Genomic DNA, 11,575 nt, shown 5'->3' on the forward strand with positions numbered 1-11,575 from the left:
ACTGAACTATCTCGTATGGTTCAGCGCCAAAGTGAGTCTGTTGAAGCTTTTATTAATCATTTTAAGAAAATGAGGCATAGATGTCGAGTTAATATTCCTGAAATAGGATTTGTTAAAATTGCTCTACATGGCTTAGAGTTTGGAAATAGGAAGAAATTCCAAGGCATTGATTTTTATGATTATTATGAACTTGTTGCTAAAGTATCAGAATATGAAGAATTAATGCATGAGGATAATCGTAGGAAGAAAATTTTTGTAGGTAGTTACCATCAGGATATAGAAACCAATGAAACATATGAGGTAGCTATAGTCGAGTTAACTAGAACAGATCCCGCGTTTGTCCAATGCTAGCAAAAAGTCCAAAAACTCCCAAAGTGGTTAAGCAGAACACAAATGTGTAATACACATTTGATGTTTCTAAAAGTGGGAAACTGTTTGATTGTTTGCTAAAGGAAGGTTTTATCAACTTACCACATGGACACATTATTCCATCTAGAGATGACACCCATGGAAAAACTTATTGTAAATATCATGATAGTTGGAGCCACAACATACAATGTTGCCTTCTTTTTAAGAATGTCGTGCATGATAGAATAAAGAAAGGCGAGCTTACCCGTAAAGAAAGAGAGCATGTTGATTGATGATGTTCCATTTCCAACCGCCACAATGATAAACGCAACTTCCATCGAGATGCCACCTCCTAGGCATCATGTCCATAGTAACACCTCGAGTCAGAGAAAAGGGCGCCCCGAGCATCCGAAGACAAAGAAAATTTGGGTACCGAAAGGCACTTTTCCAACCGCCAATGAGAAAGAAAAGCCTCAGAGAAAATGAAAGCCAATAAATAAAAATAAAAGTGGCGCAAACCAAGGCAGATCCTTCTTCGTTACTCCACTACTGCAAGTTCCCATTAAAAAGTGGCTCATAAATTGACATAAAAATATCCCACAACCTCTCTAAAAAAACACAAAAAGAAGAATATGAAAAGAGAGGCAGAAAAAAAAGGAAAAATTAAAGGAATTTGTCTAGTGTCGATTCTAGCAAAGTTTCGAAAGAAAAAATGGAAAATTACTAAACTGGATCAAATGGGAGGCCCATTTACATATTTAGACTAATTACTCAACACATTACATATCTAGACTATTTATTTGTGACTTTCTCCAAATGCCCCAATCGATTCATCTTCCTCTATTCCTTTCTATCGTTTTATCTTCCTCTCTTCATTTCTATCGTTCCATCTTACTCTCTTCCTTTCTTTTTATTGTGCAAACTGAAGCCATTTTTCATCATCATGTCTCTTTTTTCTCTTTTTTTTCTCTATTCTTGTACGAATCGAAGGCATGGTTCTTCATCTTCCTGTTTCTTCTTCCTCTCTTTGTTTATTTCTTCTTGTGCGAATCGAAGGCATCATTCTTCGGTGTTCTTCTGGGTTTATAATATGTTTATTATCGATTTCAATGGCAAAATGCTGAAAGAAGGTAATTATCTTCTATATTTCTATGTTCATCTTCCTCTTTTTCTAGAAAATGACTTCGCAGAATGAGTTTGCTTCACATTTTGTGAAACCTGCGAAGCAAACTCATCCACTGAAGTAGTATTTTCTCTAGAAAATTACTTCACAATTTCACAAAATGTGAAGCAAAATCATCCTTTGCCAGGTTGTATTTATCTTCACAGAGTTCATAGTTTAGCTTTCTGCGCAGCGTTTCTTACATTATTTCGCTAAAATGACTTAATTTTTTGTGAAGGTTGAATACAAAGGCATCAAATTCAAGTATTCGTTTAGCTTTAATACAAAGGCATCAAATTCAAGTATCTGTTTAGCTAGAATACAAAGGCATCAATCACAATGAGGGGTGATTGGGATGTGATGAAGAAAGTGAAGACCAAATTAACTAGAGAGTAAATGGTGTCTTTTTGGGTTTAGGGTTTACTGTAGTACACTGGTGCTCATGCCATTGCTAGAAGGCATACCCCATGGTACATTTACTAATCAGCTTCAAACTTCGTTCAATGAGCCTCATGTACTTACTAATCCAAGAACTTATCACCAGGGAAGTACTTAGTTTAGGGTTTAAGGTTTGAATTATTATCGCAATCTTGTTGTAAATTTTGATAATTTTTGCTTTGATGTCGCTTGGTTATAGAGGGGTTTAGGGTTTAGTTGTATTCCAAACGACAGTGATTATTATTGAATGATTGTTGCAATCTTGTTGTAAATTTTGATAATGTTATGTTTTTATGTCATTTTGATATACATGTTGTTTACTTGTGTATCTTTTAGGAAAATAACAAAAATACTACTTCGATTTTTTTTGCAAACTGCACATGTGAAGGGAAATACTACTTCAATACATGAATTTTCTTCGCAGTTTGCGAAACTGCAAAGCGAACTCATTTTGCGAAGTAGTATTTCCTTTCGTAGGCTTCACAGTTTTCAAAAAAATCGAAGTAAAATCATATGCGGGAAGTATTATCCTGGGAAAAACGTACAATATACTAAAAAATGAAGTGCCAAGTTCGGAAGAAGAAAGATTTTATGTATATATGAGCTGATAATTAAAACAGAGTGCCAATTTGCAAACAAAGAAAGAAACGAAGAGAGAAAGAAGAAAGAGTAAGAAATTTCTAAGTTGTTATATATATATGAAGGGTATTTTGGAAAAGTCACAAATAAATAGTCTAGATATGTAATGTGTTGGATAATTAGTCTAAATATGTAAATGGGCCTCCCATTTGACCCAGTTTTGTAATTTTCCCAAAGAAAAAATAAAGAAAAGAAAAATGTAGAAATTCGTATTGGAGATTTCATTATCCAAGTTGGATGTGCTGCTACTTCTTTAATTTTACGAATAAATTTTAAAAGTGAAGATCCAAATGAGGAGAAACACGAGATTCAAGAAGACCAATGAAGTGGCATTACAATCAAAGCTTTATCGAAGGATTGGATGAAGCAAGTTTATTTTGACAAACCCATTCTGAAGATGACACGCCACATTAAGACATTATATGTCAAAGCACACGTTGATGGAAAAACTTTATCGAGAGTCCTAGTTGATAATGGTTCAATGGTTAATATAATGTCGATGAAGATGGCTCTAGCTCTCGAAAAATCTGAAGGCAACCTAATGTCATTAGAAATTTCCGTTTCAGCTTTTACCGGCGAAATTGCTAAAACCTATGGGGTTTTGCCAGTGAATCTTACCGTCGGTACCCAAACCACAACTTTGACATTCTTTGTGGTCAATTCAACGGTAAGTTACGAAGCTTTGCTCAGATGAGATTAGATCCACTCCAAATCGTGCATTCCATCATCCTTGCACCAACTTTTATTATGTTGGAAAGGACACGACATGGAGGTGATTTGGGCAAACAAAAAATCATTTGAGATACATTCAGATATGGCAGAGTCTTGATTGTATGAGGATATAATTGGTCCAATCAAGATCGAGCCAAAGGTAAGAAAACATCATGCGCTAATCAAATGAAGAGCATGTTCAAGATGTGCGCCATTGTGCCTTACCGTAGGCCAATTGGTAGTGAGGCTATCATTGAAGAGGTTCAATGATTTTGTCTCAACCGAAGGACAAAGCGGTAGCATCGACCACTATAAAAAAAATTGAAGATGCATCGAGTAATGGAGAAATTGTACAAAGAAGCAATGTTGACAACATGGAGATCAAGGAAAGTGACAACCCCATGAGTTCCTTAGAATTAATTTTGTACGAGGAGGAAATTCAACTCCAAGATTTGAAGATGGTCGACCCTAAGTTTGAAGATGAGGGATCCATGACTATTGATCCCTTGGAAGAAATTAATCTAGGAACCAAAGTCGAGCCTCGTATCATATTTGTTAGCGGTTATTGTGTGCTAGTTTGAAGGAGGAAATTCTGAAATTGATTCACGAGTTCAAAGATTGTTGCGTATGGAACTACGACAAAATATTCAGACTTGACAACCATGTGGTTGAGCACAAGTTTCCAATTAAGCCTAAATTTAAACCTTTCAAACAAACGACACGACGAATGAACAAGGAAATGGGGCGAAAGTTAAACAGGAAATCGAGAAACTTCTCAATGCCATACCAAATTCATTCAGCCGACGAGGTAAACAGTGCCTTTTATTTTTGTTTTTGTTCCGTTTTTTACGTCATTTTACATTTTAGTTTTTCTTTTAAATCATTAATTAGCATCACTGATATTGTGAGCTTGCTTAGAGGTAATTAAAGAATTCATTTAAAAAAATGGAAACGTAAAAAATGAAATGGCAAAAGACATAAATGAAAAGAAAAAATAAAAATAAAGAAAAACAATAAAAGTCCATTTACATGTCCAAAAAATTAAAAAGAATAAAAAATTTGTGAGAGATAAAAATGCAATCGCCATGAAGAAGCTTGATGTAGCCTTTTCCACTCGCTCAATTTTGTCGCCATCAAATCCGAGATAACAACATTTGCACGCTGATGGCATACAAGCTCGGAGATGCCCCGAGGGGGGGCAGGATCCGTCATAAACGATAAATCCATATCATCACAATGGATTCTCAACTCCAAGCTCAACAAGTTAAAGACGGATATCAGTCAAGCATGATTCCTGTGAAAAAGAAGTGACAATTCAATTTATTTATGCCAATTAGTAGCTCAAAGAAGTTTATTAAAAACGAAAATGAAGTCGGGAATTCATAGAAGGAGTTAAAACAATTTCAGCAAGCAGGGGATTTACACGGATACAAGTTGGATTCAACTTCAACATTTTCAGGAATAAGGTCAAATAAACTGCAACTCAAGATCAATTTTATGCAATTTAATTAAAATGGCAGCAACTTATCGGCTTCAGCTGTAGGTCCGCACGCCATGAGAATGTCCTACGAATTCAGAGAAAAATTCAGCAGATTATCAAATGATTTCATCACACAACTTGCAAACTTGCAGTATCAATTTTCATACAAGTTTTACCTCGGTAAGCTTCATCTTCTTGCCAAGGCATGAACCGGCAGAAATCATGTAAGCATGTGATGAGGAAGTTGTCAAGAACGCAATCAAACTCGTTAAAATTCGGGTTGCAAGCTAATTCATTTGCTTTTTAATTATCAAATGATTATCAACAAGTTTGAAAATCATTATTGAGAAGCAATTATGAAAAATCAAGTTGACATAAAAAAAATGTAAAACAGAGAAGCAGTAGTCGAGCTCCCTGCCATCAATGGCGGAAATTGTCGAAATCAAATTTTTCGAATCATTTCACTTCAAATCAGTTCCTAAAGCTCATATACATATCCCAAACACCTTCAAATTCAAATTCCACAAACCCAAAATACTAATACCCGAACACACATTTTTTACGCAAATATTGAAACCAAAACCAAAAATCACATATGCAAATGCAATTTCTAGCTTCCCACTATGATCCTAGAAGCCTAATCACAAACTTCCACAAGAAAATTATGAGGAAAAGTGAAGAAATCACCAAAACCCAAAATGGGTATCCATTGCCATTTTTTTCCACAATTTCAGGTTTTTCAAGGTTTGAAATTTTATGGAGAATGAGTGAATAGAAAGGAAAAAGATGAAATACTTACCCATTCTAAATGATTTTGAATGATCTTGAAGCTTGAAAATCGTTTTTGTTTGAAGGTTTTGGAGATGATTTTCGAGTTTTAGGTGGGTTTCGAGAGAGAGAGAGAAAGAGACGCATGGAGTGAGGAGAAGAAGGGGAGAAGTTGATTTTGTGGAAGAGTTTTTTTTAGAATAAGAAAGGTTTAAGTGAAAATTACAAAAAACTTGGGGAAAAATATTAGAAATTAGAAATTTGGGGGTTAGATTTTTAAAGATTTATTTTATGTGCAAAATTCTTTTTCAATCCTTTATACATAAAATATGGCGGCAATTGTTTGTGGGGTGGGGGGAGGGGGTAATTTAATTTTTGCATATTTTTAACATAAGCTATAAGTTTACTCTATAGTTAAATTTTATTTAATTAAATTCATCTTTCAACAAAATAAAAATGTAATAAAAAGTAAGAAATAACATCAAAAAAAATTATAACAAAAAGAGAAAAAGAAAAGAAAAGGAGAAAGAAATAGTAAAAAATTAGCTATTTTTCAGCAATCCCGTCCAACAACTTTGACAACGAAATTGAACCTCGAATTCCGCAAGTGCACGGTTCCGCTTATAGTAATAAAAAAGATATCGTTCCTACAGAGAACGATGATTGACTACTATAACAGATTAATTTATAAATTCGTTTTCTTTTTGTTTATAGAAAATGAATAATTAAGTTTGTAAAATAGTTTTATTTAAAATTAATAATAAAACTTAAGTTAGATTTCTTTGATTTCTATTCCGTGCATAGCTCGGGATACAAATAAGTTTTTTTGTAAATATAAACCTGCAAATACTTTTCAATCTTATTGCAATTTGTATCAAATAAGAATATTTAATCCAATCTCTCGACCAGGATTAAATAACTTGGATGTTTTTAGATAGATAATCCTAATTCCTCGACCTATCGTATTGAATAGGAATTAAGGATTAAAAACAAAACAAGTAGATGATGTCACACAATTATCCTTTTATGAACTGAATCTCTTCTAACTTCATAAAATGATAACTATTCATATGTCTTCCTTATATGAATTTCCCTAGAATATTCATAAAAGCAGTAATAGAATGAAATGATGAACATAGAATAGCTTGCATTGGATTGAATTTGTGTCTTTGATAAACAAGTATTTGACAGAGTTGATCATGTATCAAAAGTAAATAATACAGAGAATAAGACTGTAACAGATGAGAGTATATGGGTTGTGAATCCTTTTACTGTCTCTGTAAGGATGTCAAGCCTCTGGGCGTCTTTTTCTTTTGTATCTTGTATCTTGTATCTCGAGGAAGTGTATTTCTCGATCTTGCTTCCTTCAATGCTGGAATAAAAGCTTTAGAAATTATTGTATCTTGATAACTTCAATTTATCTCTGAATTTCTCTTGAGAATTTCTGCATATTATCAACATGTATTGTTTTATCTTCTCTATTGTTGTATATTAAATGGATAGAGGAGCATCCTTCTTATAATGGATGGAGGATTATATATGATACCTCTTCAAGTGTTGTTATGAAGAGTCACAGCCAGTGGTAAAGAAGAATGATGATTCAGATTGAAGGAGATGCCTTTGTGCTGAAGAATCATGTCTTTTTGCAGTAAAAACGTCAGTCATAAATGAGACAGGGGTGTCATGTTCGTGACTATGCTTTGCAATGCAAAGTTGATGGATTTGTCTGTCACGATCGCGACAGGGGTCACGATCGCGACAGATGATTTTGTCATCAGGTGGAAATTCGAGCATGTCACGTTCGGGACAGGTAGGTCACGAATGTGACAGGTGATTTTGCCCTATTTCTAGCTTCTTTCTTCTATCTTTCGCTCGTTTCTTGCCGATATTTCTTCATATTGAGTTTTTATCTGTTTTAGACCTATCTCTGTACAAATCATGAACAAACAAGTGAAATCTTTCCAAAACCTATCATAAACTAAGCTAAATGCATTAATATAGACGTGAATATGTATGCGAAAATACGTAGACTTAGGACTTATAAAAAACGGAGCTATATTGAAGCATGTGAAAATTTTCAAAGTTCACTAGTGCTTAAAAAACGGGTTGAAAATCGGCTGTTCTTCAAACTCAGATTTCATGGCTTCAACTCCATTTTTTTAGCTCTAAACTCACCAATGATCTTCCCTTGACTAATAGGAAGATAATGGACATCATGGAGGAGATTTTTAAAGATTATTTTCATGTAATTAGCTGCTCAAAAAACTATAAATATAGCTTGAATCATTCATTCCAATCCCCCAATCAAACACCCAACAAAATCAACAACAACCATTTTTATCAAATCAATCCTATTTTGGATCAATCCAACATATTATCAATATTTAATCTCTCAAATTCGTCATCTTAGCTTAAATTTAGTCCATACTAGCCTATTTTTACAAATTAGATTCTCAGATTCTTCAATAAAGCTTCCAAAATTCAGAAACTTCAAATCCTAAATTGTCTTAGTTTACTCAACCAAATCTCAATTCGATTTTTGCTACCTCTTAGTTTAATCATTACTGATATTGCCCAATGATCAATTCGAGCTCTCATAGTCTAGATTAAAATACACCATTGTCATCTTTCTCAAAACTTCAAGCAATTTTTCGTGAAACCGAGATCCTTAAAACCCCATTTTTGGGTCATTATTAGTTTACACATTCGTTCTAAATCATGTAGAAACTTTTTATCGATTCCAATCAATTAAAAAGATCCAGAAACAAACTTTTGAATTTTTCATTCTTGAAAATTTATCAAACAACTTTTCTAGAGAGCTCTTTTCTAAAATTTATTTTGCGCTAGTTACTTCACTATTTTGTCTTGAACTAATTTTGATCTCTTTAATTATATCCAATCTCGAAATCCCAATTTTTTATTTCGTGAAAAACAACCCTCTACAGCCTTCAAAATCGTTCTCCAAGTAGCCTCCACAACACAGAATCAAGCATTTGGTTTTACAACCATCAAACAACTATTCTGTTAAAGTCATTTTCAAAAACTTATTTCGAACTCGTTACTCGATATTTTACCAAAATTCCAATTCCAGACCATTTGTACACACAAACTTTAAATATTAGCTTTCGTTTCGGCTAAATGCGATCTCTAGCGCCTCCGAAATCGAGCCCAAATGTCCCGCGAAATCATTATTTTCGTCCTAGAATTGCTATTGATTTTTTTATTTAAATGGAAAATTAATGTTTAAGTCCATGAACTTTTTGTGTCACTCAAAATTTGCCTAGAATTACCCGACAAACGCGACGGTCCTCGAGACGAGTTTCCAAAGTTTCAGGGCTCATTTTCACGCATCCCGGCAATGTCAACAAGATCAGTTAATTTCATTTGATCCCGTGCATATTATTTTTATGACTTGTTAATATTCCTAACTTTAAAGTTTTATTTTCAAGTTGTAATTTTCATGCTTTATGCTCATATTTATTTGTAATCCAAAAACATTGAAAAAATTATGAAATCAATAAAAAATATAAAAGAAAAATTAAAAAATGTATATCTTTGTGTCGTTTTTATTGCTTTTATTTTTGATACCGTATCTTAAAGAATTATTTTCCGACCGACCTGTCAAGCAACATCGGGACCCAAGACCATTGTTTTTATTTCCAGTCATTGAAACGGCTGTCAATCGCTTTTCGTTTAGAATTCAAGTTATTTGGACGCATTTTATTTATTTATTTTATTCAATTACCATTTTACCCTTTGAGAACTAGCTTCTCTGACATATCCGCATTATTTTTACTATTTTTTAATCCCCACACTTGTATATCAAGGTTGAAAATTGGGATATTTCGAAAATATCACCAACATCCACATAATAGATTTTTTTTTTTTAATAAAGAGTCAAATTGGCCGTTCAAATTAATATGCAGGGTCAGTTTAGCCCAAATCAATCTTTTAGTATCAACTCAGTACTTAAAGTTGGCACGAATTGCCAAAATTAATCCATGATCAAATCAGCCCTAAAAGTAATACATTTTTTATACCCAAGCTATATTTTTTTTACATTTTGATACCTGAATTCGATTTTTATACTTAAAACTATTATATTCTGTGCAACCGCAGAATGTTTTACAGTCATCGCATTAGTTTATACGCTCGTACAGAATATCAATGCACTAATACTATTTTGAGGAGGTTAGTGAGGTTTTTTTCCTCTGTTTCAGGAGCTTCTATCAAAATTAATTGTTCGTAATTCATACTTCTATTTCGAGAGATTTTTAGAGATTTTCTTTGTTCATGTAGTTTTGGCTTTTATTTATTATTCTCACATTTTATCACTTAATCTAATTAATTCATTAGTAAAAATATTAAATTATTCTTTATAAAATTAAAATTCTGAATTCTGAATTCAATTAATTCTTATCTAAAATTTGAGCTATATAAATAAAATATATCAAAATTTATTTCTGCCAAAATGTTTTGCGGAAAAAATAGATTCCATGTGTCAAAATTTAAACATGATAAAATTCGGGTATCAAAAATATATTATAGTTTTAGAGCTGATTTGGTCATACGCTAATTTGACCTTTCACGTCAACTTTAAGGACTAAGTTCCATTACACACTAAGGCTCTGTTCTTTATCGCTGAAAAAAACTAAACTGAACTAAACTGAACTGAATTGAATTGAACTGAACTAAATGCTACTGAATACTGAACTGAACTGAATTTAACTGAATGCTACTGAACTTAACTCAATGCTACCGAACTTAACCGAACTTAACAATAATGATAATATTAGATTTTAAAATAATTTTAATGATAATATTGGACATTAATAACTTATAATAATAATAATGGTTCTAATAAATTTAATAATATCAATGATAAATAAATATATTATTAAAGATAAAACTAAATTGAATATCAAATAAAAGCTCGGGTTGATAAAATCTTGGCTTCATAAAAGCCTATGAAATTAAATAAAAATGAGTCTAATTTAAATTAAAAATACAAATTACATACAAACTCAAATTTACATATAATTTAAAGCCGATAAAATTAAATGCAAATTTTCATATGAATACAAACTCTTAACTTTTTATTCTAATTAAGGGTTAAAGTGTAAAAATAACGTTTTGGGTCATGAGTAATTTTACCCCTAACGTCTAAAATGGTGCAATTTTATCCCTGATAAATTCGGTAAATTTGAGAAATAATTCATAATATGGATGCAATTCCTTTTTTTTTTTGGAACAGAAGGAAGGGCCTAGGCCCCGGAAACAAACAAACCAAAAACTAATCTAGATTCCGAGCTCTCCTGAGGATGCCCGAACCAGAATTGTCTGAATCAATGATGTCCATTAAGCCTGCAGGGGGATTCTCACACTCGTGATACCCTAAACACCTTTCGCCTGCGAAATTTGCCATAAAATCCGCTGCTCGATTCCCTTCACGAAGGACATGAACAACTTTGACATCCCAATTCGAACCAATCTGTTTCCGACATTTCTCAAGAAGCCAATCATATCGATGTACCCGATACCCTTTTGTTCTGATAAGCTCCACCGTTGATTGAGAATCGAGCTCAAAAATTACCTTCTTCCACCCCTTTCTCCTGGCAAGTTCCAACCCGTAATAGAGGCCCCAAATCCCCCTAACCAGCTTCCGTTACTGTCCCGGGCGAGCCCGTCGCAAGTCGCGCGACCTGAAATGTTACTCCGAGCCCCATCGCAGTTGAACTTGATCCATCCCTCCGCCGGTGGCAACCAATGAACCAGACGATCCCGCGTATGCGGCGGCGCAGCACACGCGTTCCGACAGGTCCTCACCGCCTCAGCTTGCTCCGACGCGGCGCGAATAACAGTGTCAATCTTTTCCGTCAGCCCCCGACTGACGCCTTCAAACACCAATTCATTCCTCCATTTCCAAAATAACCAGCAGCAGGTTCCAAAAACAATTGCCCAAGAAATACCATTCCACTTCCCTCTATCCTGTAAGTTACACAGCATCCACGGTTTAACCTCCCCTGAGA

At 33.8% G+C, this 11,575-nt stretch overlaps 1 long non-coding RNA gene across 2 annotated transcripts; it reads right to left on the minus strand.

The window, feature by feature from the left end:
• Nucleotides 1–4,259: 4,259 nt before the first annotated feature.
• LOC136205249 (uncharacterized) lies at nucleotides 4,260–5,571 on the minus strand. 2 transcript variants are annotated; one of them, XR_010675868.1, is made up of 3 exons: nucleotides 4,955–5,571; nucleotides 4,722–4,863; nucleotides 4,260–4,592 (listed from the first exon to the last, which is right to left on the minus strand). It is a non-coding gene; the product is annotated as an uncharacterized lncRNA (long non-coding RNA). The 2 variants fall into 2 exon arrangements; XR_010675867.1 differs by having other exon boundaries at nucleotides 4,260–4,863.
• Nucleotides 5,572–11,575: the final 6,004 nt, after the last annotated feature.

This window comes from Euphorbia lathyris, chromosome 9, assembly GCF_963576675.1.
Source record: "Euphorbia lathyris chromosome 9, ddEupLath1.1, whole genome shotgun sequence".
In the NCBI taxonomy this organism is placed as follows: Eukaryota; Viridiplantae; Streptophyta; class Magnoliopsida; order Malpighiales; family Euphorbiaceae; genus Euphorbia; species Euphorbia lathyris.